The following is an 18,504-nucleotide window of genomic DNA, read 5'->3' as shown; positions in this document are numbered from 1 at the left end:
ACTCTCCCTGAGCCTGGTGCATGCCGGGATTGCAGCGCTGCAGCCCTGTGACCAAAGAGGTTTGTTATAGTTATCTGTGAAGTATTCAACAAATTACTTTACTTCATTATTACTGGAAGCCAGAAGCTCAGTTGTGTTCATTTTCTGGATTTTATATCAGTGAGATTGTGTAATATGTATACTTTTACATCTACTTTCTTCTATGCAACATTATATTTATGATATTAATTCATGATATTGCAGATAGCTATAGTTTATTTAAAAATTATTTTTTACACTGTGGTAAAGTATACATAAAATTAACCATTTTAGCTATTTTAAGTGTGCAGCTCAGAAAAATTAACTACTTTCACATTGTTTTGCAACTGTCATTACTAGTCATAGGGACCTTCTTTCAACTTGCAGAAACAAAACTCTATACCCATTAAATAAGCTCCTTGTTACTCCCCCTCTAGCTCCTAGGAACCACTCTTCTATTTGGGTTTCTAGAATTTAACTACTCTAAGTATCTCATAAGTGGAATGATTCAGTATTTGTCCTTTTATGACTGGCTCATGTCACTTTGCACAATGTCCATAAGGTTCATGGATGACGTACCATGTGTCAGAATTTCCTTATTTTACATAGCTGAATAACATTCCACTGTATGTATAAATCACATTTTATCTATTTATTCATTGATGGTAATTCAAACAACACTTGACTAATTCAAACACCTTTTTGGTGATGTGAGTAATGCTGCTATGAACCTAGGTGTATGTGTATTATTTTGTGTCTTTGCTTTCATATCTTTTGCTGCATACCCAGATGTGAAATTGCTGGATCGTATGGTGATTTTATGTGTAAATTTTTAAGTTACTGTGTTGTTATTTTATAGCAGCTGCAGCATTTTACACTTCCACCAACAGTGTACAAGGATTCTAATTGCTCCACGTCCTCACCAACACTTCTGATTTTCTGTTTTGTTTTTTTTTTCTTTTGGTAGTAGCTATGCTGGTGGGTATTAAGTGATATGTCATTTGGGGTTAGATTTGCATTTCACTCATGATGAGTTTTGTTGAGCGACTTTTCATGTGCTTATTAGCCACTTTACATAATTTTTAGAGAAATGTCTGCTTAAGTTTTTGCCAATATTTTAAACAAGTAGTTTGTTTTACTGTTGCTGAATTGTTCTTTGCATATTCTGGATAGATTTCTATTGGTCAATTTTTCTTTTGTTTCTTGTGTTTTGGGTGTCCTGTTTAAAAAAAAAAACTACCAAATCCAGTGTTATGACGTGTTTCCCCTATATTTTATTCTAAGAATTTTGTAGTTTTAGCCCTTACATTGAGGTATTTGATCCAGTTAGTTAATTTTTTCTTACAGTATAAGTGAAGGGCCCAGGTTCATTCTTTTACATGTGGGTACCTAATTTCCCCAGCACCAATCTTTGTGAAGACAGTTCTTGGCTGGGCGCGATGGCTCACGCCTGTAATCCCAGCACTTTGGGAGGCCGAAGTGGGCGGATCACGAGGTCAGGAGATGAAGACCATCCTGGCTAGCAAGGTGTCCGCTGTGTTCCTGATCCAGTGAAGCACCCATTGTCACTCCCAATAGGGCTAAAGGCTTGCCATTGTTCCTGCACAGCTAAGTGCCTGGATTCATCCTAATCAAGCTGAACACTAGTCACTGGGTTCCACGGTTCTCTTCCGTGACCCACAGCTTCTAATAGAGCTATAACACTCACCGCATGGCTCAAGATTCCATTCCTTGGAATCCGTGAGGCCAAGAGCCCCAGGTCAGAGAACAGGAGGCTTGCCACCATCTTGGAAGTGGTCTGCCAAAATTATGGAAGTGGCCCACCACCATCTTGGGAGCTCTGGGAGCAAGGACAGCCCCGTGGTAACAGCACCTTAACTATGTGTCCCCAAGGACCTACAGATCACAGGGCAACAGGGGCTGTGAGGGAGTTGTCTGGATTTCCCAAGGTGAAGGAGGTAAAAGAGGAGATGGATCCCAAGCTCCTGCACCAGCACCAGCGAGAGACAAAGTCCCCGCCAAACGCCAGAAGCCACGCCCTCCTCTCTTCTCAAACTGTGTGCCTGATTGGGTGCTTCCCACACCAGCGCCACTGATTGAATAAAACACCAGGACCCATCCACCCGCGCCCCACCCCGGCCCCTACCCCACTCACCCTGAGCGTTAGTGCATTTTTGTTTGTTTCTTTGTTTTACTTTAAGTTTTGGGATACATGTGCAGAACGTGCAGGTTTGTTACATAGGTTTACATGTGCCATGGTGGTTTTCTGCACCTATCAACCTGCCATCTAGGTTTTAAGCCCCACATGCATTAGATATTTGTCCTAATGCTCTCCCTCCCCTTGACCCCAACCCCCTAACAGGCGCCAGTGTGTGATGTTTCCTTCCGGTGTACATGTGTTCTCACTGTTCAACTCCCACATATGAGTGAGAACATATGGTGTTTGGTTTCCTGTTCCTGTGTTAGTTTGCTGAGGATAATGGTTTCCAGCTTCACTCACGTCCCTGCAAAGGACATGAACTCATTCTTTTTTACGGCTGCATAGTATTCCATGGTGTATATGTGCCACATTTTCTTTTTCCAGTCTATCATTGATGGGCATTTGGGTTGGTTCCAAGTCTTTGCTATTGTAAACAGTGCTGCAATAAACGTAAATGTGCATGTGTCTTTATAGTAGAATGATTTATATTCCTTTGGATATATACCCAGTAATGGGATTGCTGGGTCAAATGGTATTTCTGCTTGTAGATACTTGAGGAATCACCACACTGTCTTCCACAATGGTTGAACTAATTTACACTCCCTCCAGCAGTGTAAAAACGTTTCTGTTTCTCCACAGCCTCACCAGCATCTGTTGTTTCCTGACTTTTTAATAATTGCCATTCCAACTGGCGTGAGATGGTATCTCATTGTGGTTTTGATTTGCCTTTCTCTAATAACCAGTGATGATGAGATTTTTTTTTAATATTTGTTGGCCACATAAATGTCTTCTTCTTCTCTTTCTTCTCCTTCTTCTTCTTCTTTGAGACAAAGTCTTGCTCTGTCACCCAGGCTGGAATGCAGTGGCAGGATCTTGGCTCACTGCAACATCTGCTTCCCGGATTCAAGTGATTCTCCTGCTTCAGCCTCCTGAGAAGCTGGGATTACAGGCACCTGCCAATATACCTGGCTAATTTTTTGTGTTTTCAGTAGAGACGGGATTTCATCATGTTGGCCAGGCTGGTCTCAAACTCCTGACCTCATGATCCACCTGCCTCCATGTTCCAAAGTGCTGGGATTACAGGCGTGAGCCACCACACTCAGTCAAATATCTTCTTTTGAGAAGAGTCTGTTCATATCCTCTGCCCGCTTTTTGATGGATTTTTTTTCTTGTGAATTCGTTTAAGTTCCTTGTAGATTCCGGATGTTAGACCTTTGTCAGATGGATAGATTGCAAAAATTTTCTCATTCTGTAGGTTGCCTTTCACTCTGATGATAGCTCCTTTTGCTGTGCAGAAGCTCTTTAATTAGATCTCATTTGTCAATTTTGGCTTTTGTTGCAATTGCTTTTGGTATTTTGGTCATGAAGTCTTTGCTCATGCCTATGTCCTGAATGGTATTTCCTAGGTTTTCTTCTAGGGTTTTTATGGTTTGGGGTTTTACATTTAAGACTTTAATCCATCTTGAGATAATGTTTGTGTAAGGTGTAAGGAAGGGGTGCAGTTTCTGTTTTCTGCATATGGCTAGCCAGTTTTTTCAGCACCATTTATTAAATAGAAAATCTTTCCCCATTGCTTGTTTTTGTCAGGTTTGTCAAAGATCAGATGGTTGTAGATGTGTGGTGTTATTTCTGAGGTCTTTGTTCTGTTCCATTGGTCTATATATCTGTTTTGGTACCAGTACCGTGGTGTTTTGGTTACTGTAGCCTTGAAGTATAGTTTGAAGTCTGGTAGCATGATGCCTCCAGCTTTGTTGTTTTTGCTTAGGATTGTCTTGGGTGGACAGGCAAACAGGCTCGAATAGTTGGGGTCACATGCACAGAGTATCACAGCTAATTAAGAAGTGAGCTGAGACTTGAAATGTGCATGATCTTTCCCTTACCAGGATCTGTTGTGTCATGCATCTTAGCAGTTATTTAAGGGTAGGAAGTAGAACATTTGGACATCTTTTAAACAACTTATTAGGCATTTTCATAATGCAGGAAAGACCCTCATCCCATCCCTGAGCCCCTCTCTCACCAAGCTGCACCTCACTGCTGGCCACATCGTGGGGTGGCCATTATCAGGCAGGCCAGAATCAGGCCAGAATCAGGTGGGCAGTGGGGGCTGGGAATAAATAAGCAAGAATAATGTTGCCCATATTTGCTCATCTTAGAAAGGCTCCACAACCATTCTGTGTGAAGTGATTATTCCAGGGTAATTGTGCCCTGACTGTGCTGCATCTCAGTCTGACTTGTCTTTTTGAAAATCACTGGATTACTCTCATTAATGGGGGTATTTCTGTTTCTATTTGAAAATGGCCAACTGTCCTCTGCAGGTGTCCTGATTTGGTTTGCTAGTTTACACCCTGAAGGTAGCAGTGAGAAAATGTTTTGGTCACATCAGAATACCTATTCTCAGCTGGAGTAGATATAGAAATTTCTTAATAATATCTAACCGTTTTCTCAATAACCATTATATTTAACAGTGATAACTGGAGGGCAGAGAGGGACACAGATGACACAATCTTTGAAGTTTAATTTGGTTATAAGGTTTTTTGTTCTTGTTTTGTTTTGCTTTGTTTTTGGATACAAGGTCTTGCTCTGGTGCCCAGGCTGGAGGGCAGTGGCACAATCATCACTCATAATTTGGTTGTAACTGTTCTTTAAAAAATATTTTTGGCTGAGTTTGGTAGCTCACACCTGTAATGTAAACAATTTGGGAGGCCAAGGTGGGATGATCGCTGGATCCTATGAGTTCAAGACCAGTTTGGGCAATATAAGTAGGCTCAGCCTCTACAAAAAAAATTTTTTAATTGGCTGGGTGTAGCATTGCATGCCTGTAGTGTAGTCCTAGCTATTTGAGAAGCTGATGTGAAAGGATCACTCGAGCCTAAGAGTTTGAGGCCGCACTGACCCATGATTCAGCCACTGCACTGACAGACAGATGTGTGTGTGTGCATGTGTGTGTATAATCAATATGGATGTGAAAAAAATTCAAGCCCGGGAGAAAAGTGAAAGCCCATAGTGGGGGATGTGGAGAAAGGTGAGTGCGGCTCCAGCAACTCAGTGAAACTTGGTTTTCCATCTTGAAGAATTGCCCATACACACCGAAACCATAGCCTAGAACATGCCAGTTATCACACTACACCTGCTGGGATACCACTATGTACCCTTTTTAAAAAAATAAAATCTTTCACCTAAGAGAAGCAGAAGAGAAAAGGAGGGTTTCACATCTAAAGCCTTCATTTTCTTTATGAAACAACAGCCACTTGTCATTTGAGTTGTCCAAAGGCGACTGACAGCACTAATACACTTAATGAATCAACCAGGAAAAATGGGCCTCTCGGGTGAGGAGGAGGCACAATAGTAACTAAACCCAATCCATTCTCAGCTTTACATGGTGCCCGTATCTTAAGAAGTGGTGTTAGCCATGTGAACCGTTTTCACTGGACAAGGCCAGAAGAAAGAACATTTAGTACAACACAATCATGAGGCTGCAAGTCAAACTGGTAGTGGGAGCATGCACAAGGCTTCAGCGGCTGAGACACTGGTGGCTACCCTTGGGTGTCACTTAAAACTTCGAGGTGAAGGACATTTTTTTTCCAGTTGGCTCAGGGAAACTAATAAACATTAGAATAGAAATTTGTTTTTCTTTTCAAAATTTCTAAGACATAGAGGACTCTCTAAACACTCCAAAAGACATTCAGATATACATACAGCTGAGGACCTGCCTGCTCTGCGGAGGGATGGCTGAGCAGCAGCCACCAGCTGTAATAGCTTTAAACTTCTCCTCTCACAGGGACAGGCCACTCCCACACACACCGGTTACTTCATAGGCTGTGGCCCTCAGATGCACCTGGGGGACTTCTTTCCTCCCATCTCATTAGCTCTCCAAGACAGTTCATCTCACTCTAAAAGCTACACTAGGATGGTGAGTTGTAGACTCTCCTCCATTCTCCCAGTGCAGTGTGACTTCCAGAGAGTGCTCCCCCATCCTCTTACCTCAACTGATGTGAAAAGGGCCAGTGCCTGGGCAGTTAGATGTTCAGTGACCTCACAGGTCCAGCATGCCCAGGGCCTGGCCCCACAGCCTGGCACCTCTCCCCTACCTGGCCTTCATGCCGGCCTTTTCTCTTCTGTCACCAATGTCAGGTGACATTCACCTGTGCCACACTCTCATGAGCATGGTAAGTGATGGGTGGGTAAACCCCAGCTGCGTGCCTGTGACTGTACCCTCTTACCTTTCACTCAAGTGACATTATAAGCATAATTTTACATTTGATTTCATTTATGCATAATCTTTTCTTATAACATTTCTGGCAACAGCCCTCACAACCAAAGGAGACTGGGTTACAGAACACATGGGCAAGGCTGGGGTAGCAGGTTTCACTTACTTTATTCCAATGTGAAATGAAGATGTGATGGTTTAAAACCAAGACAAAGTTGTTTATCAGCTGTGGGGTTGCTATACTTGCTAGCTCATGCTCACTTCCTTTGAAACAAGGAATCTGGAGAGATATATTCATAAGTAGCTCTTTGCAAAACCCCAGGCAGAAGCCCCAGTCAGACACAGCTCCCTCAGGCTCTCAGGGCGGCAACTTCCTCCTCCATGTTGGGCTCTGCCAGCAGGCAAGGGAAGAGCTCCCTCAGGCTCTCAGGGCGGCAACCTCCTCCTCCATGTTGGGCTCTGACAGCAGGCAAGGGAAGCAGCATAGGCAGCAGGGGACAGGAAGCCACCCGGGGCCATAGGGATCCCCAAACGCCCCAGAGCTATTCTCTGTAGAAAGGGCTGTGTGGCAAGGACCAGGTATGGAGCTGGGTTCCACAGAGAGGTGACAACCACTTCTGTATCTCTAAATTTCCCCCGGGGCCCATGATCCAGCCCTGCTTTCCCCCAGGCCCTTCACCCACCCTGCCCCCACTGTGTGTTAGGCAGCTCGGGTTAAAATGGGAGAAAAATATATTCAGATTGTAGCCTCCAAGTTTCCCATCTGGGCTGCAGAGAGTAGGGAAGGAAGTCGGGGCCTGTGGCGGTGCCTTTTGCTGTGCCTGAGGGCAGGAAGGCCAGGGCTGGGCACATGGATGTCTCCGGGACCACCACTGCTGACTCCCTCCCCCTCACCTGGAGCTACAACCAGGCCAGGCTATCACGATTAATAAAACCACTGCAGCTCTCATCCTGTCACAAAACTAATGTGCACCCAACCCCAGCCCTACACAGATTCCTAGCTTCCTATCCCAGAACACAGAAAATCCTCTTATCTTTTTTACTTAAAACCTGGACTTTAAGCCAGATTGGGCCTGGGGATAGTGGCAGCAAAAGCAACGGCCAGATGTATACAATCCAGATGTATACACTCAAGGGCACAGGCACATTCCACACTTGCTGAAGAATGAGAGGCCTGAGAGGCACCTGTTTCCCAGCTGCTAACTGATGTCCACACACCCCATTCACGTGTCTTCATTTAGGCCTCTGAATCATGTATTTGTTCAGCCAGTGCAAACACATCTTATGGGGGGCATCATTAATTGCAGCACCAACCCCACTTGTTTTGGGAGGGAGTCAGGAGGAATCTGGTCAGCTCCTAATCCCCCAGGACAAAGGTGCTGCCCCCTTTTCAGCACTCACATCCAGCAGCATCATCTCGGGATGGTTTTTCAAACACAAGTAGCATGAGGTAGCAAGCATGCCGTTAAAGGCTCAGGGCCATAGGCAGCTGGCTGCTGGAGAAGCAGCACAGGGCAGGCACATCTGTGGGTGGCACCATGACAAGCCAAGGCAGCCACAGCCCCTACCCACAACAGCCCCAGCCCAGATGGCATTCAAATCTTCCCGGATAGTATTGGGGTTCCCGATGCCCATCACTCCCCTGCTCATTAGCACTGCCTTGTGTTGGTTACTCAGGGACTAAGGAGAGGGGGTGGGGGTGTAGGTCCAGGGTGGGCACTGCCTCGCAGCCAGAGTCCACCTGACTGCAGGCCAGCAAGCAAGCCCAAGCAGCTCAGCTCTAGACACTTAGCCTCACCACCTCCGGCTACATTTTCTATGTATACTTTATGCAAAGGTAGAAAAAGAGGTCAGTATTAGCTGTTGTGACATAAAAGTCTATGCCCCATTAAGACCTTCTTAAAATGCTGTTGTCTTAAGCCCTCTTTCTTCTAATAAAATTTATACAAATACACACATACAAGCTGAAACTACTATAAATGAAATATTAGGATTTTTTAAACCCATAAACAAACACTAAAACAGTCACTGTTTGAATGCAGAGAAGGTGGGAGTCTAAAGCAGCTGACCCCAAAACAGCCTTACCAAGCCCAAGGCCAGGCCAGGCAGTCTGAACACTACAAGGTCACGTGATGGTCACAGAGGATGACAGCTCCCATGAGTATTCTCAGGCACTGTGTTAGCTTCTCACTCACAGAGTCTCAGAATGCCTTCTCACCAATACCCTGTGAGGGAAGGCCCCACCTCACTAGAGCACAAGAGGTTCCTGAGCTCTTCCCAGAAAATGGTTATCAAAGGGTGGAGCTGGGGGAAGCCCAGACAGGACAAGTGAGTCCCCAGGGTCTCCTTAACCTCCCTCAGCTCCTCCACATGCGGCCCTGAGGGAAAGTGAGCGGCCTCCTAACCCCTTTGATAGGGTTCCAGTACTGCAGGTCTGGACTTCCTCATTTTCTGGAACCATAGGAGGTGACAATGCAAACCCAGGCCCCTTATTTGCCATCCCTCAATGCCAGGCCAGGCCCAGAGCCCTGTGCTGACACAGCCCAGGGGAGGCTCGAGGCCCACCTCAGCACAGTCACCAATAGCGTAATGAGATGAGCAAGGAGGTGCAAGTAGGCACAAATCCCCATGGACATGGCCTCAGGCATGTTCCACAGGCTCAGGGTCTCCCTGATGAGCTCACAGCCCTCCTTCAGGGAGCCTGCAGAGCACACCCCCAGGGAGCAGTGCTCAGATGAGCAGGCAGACCCCAGATCCCCCGCCCCAGGATGCTCTGTTCCACTTTGCAGGGCTGCTGCATTGGCCAGTCCCCACTGCTTTCTGGTGGGATGTTTGAGTTGAAGTGAATGTTGAAAGGCATACAGCTGACGGAGCTGACTGCCTTGCAGATGTTGTAAATCACTTCCTGGCTCCACGGGTCAGCTGTGGAGACACAGCTTGATCGGAGGTAGCCCCACTCCACCATCAGTGGTGCTGGGCTGCCCTGATCTGCACCTTCCAGCTCCTTGCTGAGATGTCTTCATGCTTCTCTAAGGGACTGGGTCACGAGACACCCCTGGGAAGGCCCAGCTGGCAGAATAAGCTGGACACTCTCCCTCAGCCTCCCCAGCAGCCCGGCTTGTGCTGTCACCTGTGCTGATGATCTCACTTCTCTATCTTAATAACAGCACTGATAACTTTTAAGCCCTAGCAAGCTGAAACTGCAAGACAAATGATCTTCTGCCTTAGAAGAGCTATGGTTGGGCAGTGTGTGCCCAGGTGAGAGCCCTGTGGTTGTTAGTAGAAGTAGGGAGCTGGATGGGCCTGGCCCCATAGCCTAGTGGAAAGTAGGGCCCTCTCCTTCCAGAGCATCAACATCTTAGAGGCTGGAAAAAGGTGCTTGGGTGGGCTGCCAAGAAGCAGAAGGCTAGAAGGCTTTGCAAGGAACCCCAACAGACTTCAAGGTGCCTGAGAGGGCTGGGCTTATTCCAGCTTTCTTTGCTTTCATCCTGTTAGCAAGAAAACCTGCTCCCAGATGGCAGGTGGGCCTGAGGCTGCCAGTCACTCACCAGGGGCTATAGGTGCCTTGATTGTGGCTGTTTCTTGAAGCAGCTGCTCAGGCCGGTTATTGCAGAGCAGTTCCCTCATTATCCACAGGTCCTTGTTCCAGCCCCGCTCTGCAAAGGGACTAGGGAGGGACTAGGCAAGGACTCAGCCTGTGCCCCACAACCTGCTCTGAGATATCTCTTTTGTTACTTCCTCATGGACAGCCTCAAACTTCCAAATGAACAGACCAGCATGGAGCTTCCAGGAAAGTGCATAGAATTCTGTCTGGTACCCAGAGGGAAGGGGGTTCCCAGTGAGGGCAGGACCAGGCTTCATGCACCTCTTCAGGAATGTTCTCCTCATAGTCCAGCCTCAAGGTGTGCATCCTCTGTGTGCATGGAGTCCATGGCAGGCTCTGCCTGGGGAGCTGTCCAGCTGCACACCTGCAATGTGGTGGTGATCCTCTTGAATGGGTGGTTCTGGGCCCCATGGCTGGCAGCAGAGAGGGAGATGTTCAGCCACCAAGCCCAGAGCCCTGCCACAGGCTTCTGTGAGGCCTCCAACTGCTCTGGGTTCTTGCCCTGAAAGGCTGCCCTGAAGTCAGACAGAAGCAGGTGGGCCTCTCTTCCAGGGCTGCTCTCTCCTCCACTGACAGCTCCCTAGAGGGGGACTCAGACAGCGGGGACAGATTCTTCAGGCAGAAGCACTGGAGTTTAGGCTGGCCAGTTCATTCCATACCCCCACATGACATGACACAAGGCAGAGGCTGTGGGACAAAGGCATTGCCTTTTCTTCTGGCGTGAGGAATGGCTTAGGAAGCAGGGGATGGTGGGGCTGGGGTTGAGTGATGGGCTGTGGGCCACAAGGAGTGGGTGGGCACTGAGCAAGTGTCCTGGTTGTCTGTCCACAGACCCAGAACGAGTGGCATCCCAGGAGCCTGTGAGGGGCTTGCAGAGACTTACTGGTTCCAGTAAAAGCCCCATGTGGATGCAGTAATGCTGCCTGATGGTCCTTGGCTGTAATAACAAACAGGTACATGAGGTACCCATGCATCTTGAAGCTCTCAGGGAGTGGGTTCCAGCTGCTCATGGTAGGCACTTTTAGTCACTGAACGTGCTTCAGGTATGTCCAAGCTTGATTAAGCCAGGCATCTTGCTGTGAGGCCCTCCACTTTACTAAGGACACTCTTCCTTGCTCCCCCTGGAAGTTGGACCTTCCAGTTCTGGTTCTGGAGACACGATGGCCCCTCCAGGACCCCTGGGAGAATGTGCTCTGGTGACACACAGTTGATGGGGCCCATTTCCAAGCCATTCTTCCATTTCCCACTGTTTGAGGGACCCGAGGCCCATGACAAGCACAGAGCCACCCAAGGCCAGCTGTCTGCACCTAAATGTGATGCTTGTCTGGATGTCTCAGGGCCAGAACCCTCCAGGTGAGATGGCCTGGTCCTCACCACCTGGCCTCCGTGCTTCCTTTTCCTCTGTTCAATCCTGGCCCCAATGCCTCCCTCAACTCTCAGGTCACCATTGGAGAAGATGCTCAGGAAGAACAAGCAGCTGCAGTTAACCCTGCTGAAGGTGGCAGATGGGTCCAGGCTCTTGAGCTCGTCTTGGACATGGAACATGTGGATGCAGGCTTTGAGCAGTGTGTGTAGCTCTTTCAGGAAGGAAGGGAAAAGGGTGTTACCAGGGTCCTACACCCTGGAACTACCCTTCTCGGACAGTAAATAGTTGGCAGGGTGCGGTCATGTGTGATTTTAGTTTTCAACTTTAGGCTTTCATTTTCAAATTCCACAATAAACACATAAGGTGGGGTTCTGGTTTCAACACACACACACACAAACACACACACACACATTCTCTCTCTATATATGTCTCTTTCTGTCTCTCTCTCTCTCTCTCCCCTTCCTGCTAGTGGGCAAGGATCCTTGTTAACAAGAAACCTGCCAAATGCCTCTGAAGCACAGGCAGGTCTTGGGGAGCCACAAGGCCAATTCCTCTTTGTACACTAGTGTCTTGGGTAGGCATAGCCTTCAGAGCTTTGGGGCCTCCACAACCTTGCCCTGCTGTCCAGGGGCAGCCCTCATGCAAGGGTGTCCTAAGAACTTTTCCGGACCCCCAAGTTCAGCACTGTCTTCCAATGTGTGTTTCACGATATTTTAATGGTGGTTCTTTTGGGAAAAAGGAAAGGTTCTGTGATCAATTATGGGACACAATGAGCTACAGATCTTTTTTACAATTGCTCTTAACAAGCAGGTAGACCCGGAGAACATGAGTAGCTTCCCCGTAGGTAACTTGAGTGCATGAGAACTTTTGCTTTACAACCATGCCAATCTCACCTCAGCAGTTGGCAGTGCTGCACTGGGCAGACTTCCCTACTCAAAGGCTGTGAAGCTTTTCTTTCTTTTTTTTTAATACATTATTTTTCTTTATAGAATTTTATTGGGCTGATATCAAGCCTGGCTTGGTACTGCCTGATATTTTTTAGAATCAGAACCATGTTCTTTAACTCACGGGTTGTGAAGTTAGAAGGTGCTGGTGTGACAGCCTGAGAAGCAGAGCTGCGCTCCACTCCCACCTTCATGTGCTCATCTGACGCAGAGCCCTCAGAGGAGTGGGGAAGTGCTTCCTGGCCCTGCTTCTGGGGGCCGTCCCCAAGGCAGTCCACCCAACTTCCAAAACAGCCTTCCCTCACGCACAGCCCTGAGCCCTCCTGCCCCTCCTCAATGTTGCACATCTCTGAGAAGTGGTCCAGCATGTTGCTGTCCAGGGGCAGTGAGAAGCAGGTGCAGTGACACATGTCTTCACGGACCATGAGCACCGGGTAAATCTCCTGCACAATCTCCTTGGGGGACACCTTCAGGGAGAAAGCCCCAACAACTGATGGCATGTCACATGGCAGAAAGCAATGACTTACCCTTTCCCCATCCCAAAGTCCTGAGAATCATGCCAAAAATCCTTGGTTTCCCACTTTTTAAATATTTTAAAATTAAAATCCCAGGTTCCGTGTATACATGCCATGCCCACCTGCACCTGTGTATGTGTATGTGTGTGTGTGTGCACGCGCGCAGGACTGAGCCTGGCCCATTGACTATTCCTGTAGACCGAGAAAAATCCCTTTGCAGAGTAAGGGGAGATGGAAGAAACGAGGGAGAGAAAATGGCAGCCTTGCCTCCTCCCTTGCCCAGCGCTAAGGTCCCCAGGGCAAATGGCTTTTGCCTTCAACTTCACCTTAACAACATACAAACTATATCCATTTTTACTTCCCTCACTTTCTTAACATTACAAATTGTATCCTTATATATGATGTGTATTTTCACAGAGATTTAAGAATTTAATGCACCATTATAGTAGAAAATTGTATATCTGTGTATATATTTACATTGAACAGAGAGCTTTATATTTTCATGTGGTTTTATGATGCGGTCCAGCATCATTTAATTTTTCAACATAATTAACTATCTTTAGCATTTTTTTTCCTAGGGTTATTCTAGTAGTTAACAACCTTAGCTTTTTTATTTTAATCTTTGAAAGTCTTTATTTTTTTCTACTTTTTGAAATACAATATTTCCCAGATCAATTATTATTGGTTGCTAGTATTTTTTGTTTCATCGCTTTGAAATGTGGACAGTTCTCAGCATCCCCGCTTTTTCTCCGAAATGTTTATGCCATTTTCTCCCTCTATTCTTTTTAAAAGACTCTATCTCTGAATGTATTGGTCTACTTGATGGTGTCCAGTAAGTCTTATATTTCACCCGCATTTTTCCCATTCTTTAAAATATTAGTTTCCAGGACTCAATATTTGTGAATAATATATGTTCAATTTTCTTTTTTCTGCTCCACTGTTTGCTGTTGTGTCTCTGTAGTGAATTTATAAAACTCAGTTATTATATTCTTCAACTCTATGATTTCTGTTGCGTTTTTAAAAATAGTTTTTATCTCTTTGTTGACATCTTATTTTGCTCAATCATTATTTTAAAATTTCACTCAGTTGTCTCTTTTTGTTATATTTTTGTTCATTGAGAATGCTTAAGATGATTATTTTAAGTTCTCTATCAGATATGCAAAAATCTTTATTTGTTAAAATTCAGTTTCTGGATATTTAAGTTTTTCTTCCAATGGGGAATATTTTCTGCCTTCTCTGTGTGCCTTGTGATTTTTTTTTTAAGAGATCTGGGGATCTATACAGCACTCATCAAATCTAGCATTTAAAGACTGGCTCAGTAAAGGGGGATACCGACAGCAATAGTCCAGGCTATAGATTCTAGGTGCTTCACAAACACATTCCCAAATATATTTTCTCTGCACTTGGGTGTGTTTCCAAGTTAAAGAGAATTTTTTTTCAATGTACTTTAGATTCTATTGTCAATTTTCTTCCCCAGTTGACTGTCTGTGGTATTGCAGTTTCTCTAGTGATGCAACAAGCACTCATCTTTCTTCTCAACAGACACAAACTGTCATCTATATGACTCCATCATGTCCTTGAGCACTCCACATAAGGAGAGACAGAATCTAGTCATTAGACAATTTATCAAAAAGCCAAACATTTCAACATGTATCTACTGTTTTAATTCTCTCCTGAAGGAGATACTGGGAGTTGGGCATTTTCTGATTAGCCCAGTTACTATTCTTGGTGAAAAAAGAAACTGTAGTGGACAGTCTGTAAGCCAGACTTGATTACCTATCTGCAGCAATGAAAAAAAATTTACAAGAGAAAAACAAAAAACCCTATTAAAGGTCACGGACAAGGCCAGTGTTTGAATATGGTGTGGGAATCTCTGCTCCAGTGAAAATTGTTTTGGAAAAAGCTAATTTTATTTTTCTTGCCGTAACAGAGGAGCATTTCCTCTCTTATGCTTCTTCAACTCTGCAATCATCCAAGGCTTTTTCTCTCCCTCCCAGAATCTTCCAATGTATTCGCACTGAGAGCCAAATTCCTCCCAGAACCTTGCGAGAACAGAAATGATCTGAACAGTTTGTCATTGCATTTGGGGATATGGGAAAATCTCTGCACACCTCTGGAGACCCTTATGCCATTTTTTATAAATCTGTTGTACCTCAAATAAGAAGTGTGTGAGGGGAGATGTGGAGGCATCGGGATTTGCGCGCCTGGGGCTCTCCCACAGGGGGCTTTCGTGAGCCAGGGAGCGAGGGCCGTCCCCGTGCTCCAGCCCAGCCAGGCCGCGCCGGCAGAGGGGATCTCCCAACCTGCCCCGGCACGCGGGGATTTTGCCTACGCTGCCCCGGCTCCTCCGGAAGGGGCGCTCTCCCACCCTCAGACTCCTCGGTGGCCTCCGCAGCCGCAGCCGGGCAAATGCCGGGAGGACCGGGACCCGCAGCGCCACGGCCCGCCGGGCCCTTGCGCGGTGGGACAGCCTGGGCCCGCGCAAGCGGGGCCACAGGGCCAAGGTGTGCTTGCGCCACCCACGTCCCAGGGGAGTCCGTGGTGGGGCTGGGGCCGGGGTCCCCAGGTCGCCGGGGCGGCGTGGGAACCCCAAGCGGGGGCAGCTCCACCTCCCCAGCCCGCGCCCCCGGAGGCCTCCGCGCGGCAGGGGCAGATGCAAGGCATCCGGGCGCCCTCCCAGGCGCTCCAGGAGCCGGGGCGCTCGTCTGCACTCCCCTCCGGCCTGCTGCTGGATGAGCTCCTGGCGAGCCCGGAGTTTCTGCAGCAGGCGCAACCTTTCCTAGAAACGGAGGCCCCGGGGGAGCTGGAGGCCTTGGAAGAGGCCGCCTCGCTGGAAGCACCCCTCAGCGAGGAAGAATACCGGGCTCTGCTGGAGGAGCTTTAGGACGCGGGGTTGGGACGGGGTCGGGTCGGGTCGGGTCGGGGCAGGGCGGTGGCCTCTCTTTCGCGGGGAACACCTGGCTGGGTATGGAGCGGCGTGTCTTCCCCGCCGGGCTGACCCGCCTGGGATTCCTGCCTTCTAGGTCTAGGCCCGGCGAGAGACTCCACACAGCGGAGAACTGCCATTCTTTCCTGGGCATCCCGGGGATCCCAGAGCCGGCCCAGGTAGCGGCAGGTGGGCCGCCTACTGCGCACGCGCGGGTTTGCGGGCAGCCGCCTAGGCTGTGGGAGCAGCCCGGGCAGAGCTCTCATGGCTTTCCACCACCCCACCCACGCCTGACCACCCCCTCCCCACCCCCACCCCCACCCCCCACCCCCGGAAAATGCGTCGTCCTCCCCTGGGCTGGGTGGAGACCCCCGTCCCGCCAAACACCGGGCCCGCGCAGCGTCCGGGCCTGCCATCCCTCCCGCGGCTCGCCTCCTCTGCGCCTCCGCTCCACCGTCGCTCGCCCGTCCGTGCCCCTGCAGCCTCCCAGCTGCCACCATGGAGCGCCCGCCGGCGGAACGCCGACCGCAGGCCCCGCGCACACCGGGGACGCTGACCGTTCCAGGCGGGAGGGAAGGCGGGCAGAGATGGAGAGAGGAACGGGAGACCTAGAGGGGCGGAAGGATGGGCGGAGGGACGTTAGGAGGGAGGGAGGGTGGGAGAGAGGGAGGCAGTGAGGAACGGAGGGAAAGACAGAGCGACGCAGGGACAGGGGGCGGGCGGGAGGGAGCCAGGGACAGAGGGAGGAAGGCAGAGAGGAAAAGCGGCCTTCGGCCTCCGGGAGCGACGGGACCCCCGCGCTCCGGGAAAACGGTAAGCGCCCGGCGCCGGCTGAGGGCTGGGCCCACAGCCGCCGCCGCGTCGGCCGGCGGGGCACTCATTCGCCCCGATTCGGTGGCCCAAGGAATGGGCGGTTTCCTCAGAGACAAAGGACCGGGACTCGGGTTGCCGTCGGGTTTTCAACCGCCTGGTGCACAGACCGCACATCCCCGGGCTGAGCCCTGCAACGGAGCGCCAGGCCGACAGCGCCGACCACGGAGGAGCCACACTCAGGACGACTGAGGCGTGATTTTGGATTCCACGTTGCTTTGCCCTCTGCAAGGGGGCCTGTTGCTCACGTCTCTCCGGCCCCCGGAAGGCTGGCCATGCTGACTGTTTGCTCCCGGAGCTCTGCGGGCACCCAGAAACATCCCAGGGAAGGGTGGAAGACCGGCGTGGCGCCTTCGCTCTCCTTGCCAGTTTCCACACCGGCCACACTGCAGCCTCCCCATGTTGCCGGACACAGGAATCCATCGTCAGGCCATCACGCCGGGGATGTATCTTCTCTCTGGGGTCTCGCTCTGGTCTTCTCCGTGGAGATGAACCAGAGCCACGCGCCTGCGTGTGTGAGACTGTCCCGGCAACGGCGACACCCACGGGCATTGCCTCCCTCACGGAGAGAGGGCCTGGAAAACTCAAGACTCCCACGGAGGTTCATTTCCACACTCCCCTCCACCCTTCCAGGCTGGTTTCTCCCTGCTGAAGACGCGTGGGAGCCCAGAGAGCGGCTTCCAGTTCCCGCGGGATTCCTGGAGAGGTCCGGAGAGCCAGCCCCCGAAACGCGCCCCCCTCACCCCTTCCCCCTCTCCCCCTTCCGCTTCGTCTCTCCGGCCCCACCACCACCATCACCACGCCCTCCCCCGCCCCACCCTCAACCGCCCACCCCCCCCCCCCCCCCGCCCCTGACCTCAAGGCCATGGGGCCCTTCCTGGGGGGGCGGGCTGTCCCAGGGCTCACCGCCATTCATGAAGGGGTGGAGCCTGCCTGCCTGTGGGCCTTTATAAGAGCCGCTGGCTGGCTGTCTGGGCCGGCTTCCTGGCTGCACCTGCCGCAGTGCACAGTCCGGCTGAGGTGCACGGGAGCCCGCCGGCCTCTCTCCGCCCGTGTCCGTCGGTGAAATTCCGGCCGGGGCTCCCCGCGATGGCCCTCCCGACACCTTCGGACAGCACCCTCCCCGCGGAAGCCCGAGGACGAGGACGGCGAAGGAGACTCGTTTGGACCCCGAGCCAAAGCGAGGCCCTGCGAGCCTGCTTTGAGCGGAACCCGTATCCGGGCATCGCCACCAGAGAACGGCTGGCCCAGGCTATCGGCATTCCGGAGCCCAGGGTCCAGATTTGGTTTCAGAATGAGAGGTCACGCCAGCTGAGGCAGCACCGGCGGGAATCTCGGCCCTGGCCCGGGAGACGCGGCCCGCAAGAAGGCAGGCGAAAGCGGACCGCCGTCACCGGATCCCAGACCGCCCTGCTCCTCCGAGCCTTTGAGAAGGATCGCTTTCCAGACATCGCCGCCAGGGAAGAGCTGGCCAGAGAGACGGGCCTCCCGGAGTCCAGGATTCAGATCTGGTTTCAGAATCGAAGGGCCAGGCACCCGGGACAGGGTGGCAGGGCGCCCGCGCACGCAGGCGGCCCGTGCAACGCGGCCCCCGGCGGGTGTCACCCTGCTCCCTCGTGGGTCGCCTGCGCCCACACCGGGGCGTGGGGAACGGGGCTTCCCGCACCCCACGTGCCCTGCGCGCCTGGGGCTCTCCCACAGGGGGCTTTCGTGAGCCAGGGAGCGAGGGCCGTCCCCGTGCTCCAGCCCAGCCAGGCCGCGCCGGCAGAGGGGATCTCCCAACCTGCCCCGGCACGCGGGGATTTTGCCTACGCTGCCCCGGCTCCTCCGGAAGGGGCGCTCTCCCACCCTCAG

At 50.4% G+C, this 18,504-nt stretch overlaps 1 long non-coding RNA gene and 1 other non-coding gene across 2 annotated transcripts; one reads left to right on the top strand and one right to left on the bottom strand.

Moving 5' to 3' along the window:
* The first annotated feature begins 16 nt into the window (after positions 1–16).
* Positions 17–13,934, top strand: LOC134809574 (uncharacterized). Its single transcript, XR_010155648.1, has 3 exons — positions 17–59; positions 10,861–10,982; positions 11,470–13,934. It is a non-coding gene; the product is annotated as an uncharacterized LOC134809574 (long non-coding RNA).
* MIR1324 (microRNA mir-1324) lies at positions 10,205–10,299 on the bottom strand. Its single transcript, NR_035664.3, is given in 1 exon segment — positions 10,205–10,299. It is a non-coding gene; the product is annotated as a microRNA mir-1324 (primary transcript).
* Positions 13,935–18,504: the final 4,570 nt, after the last annotated feature.

Source organism: Pan troglodytes, chromosome 2 (genome assembly GCF_028858775.2).
Source record: "Pan troglodytes isolate AG18354 chromosome 2, NHGRI_mPanTro3-v2.0_pri, whole genome shotgun sequence".
Taxonomy (NCBI): domain Eukaryota; kingdom Metazoa; phylum Chordata; class Mammalia; order Primates; family Hominidae; genus Pan; species Pan troglodytes.
Note: the sequence above shows the minus strand (reverse complement) of the source record. Positions and strands in the feature narration are given on the sequence as shown.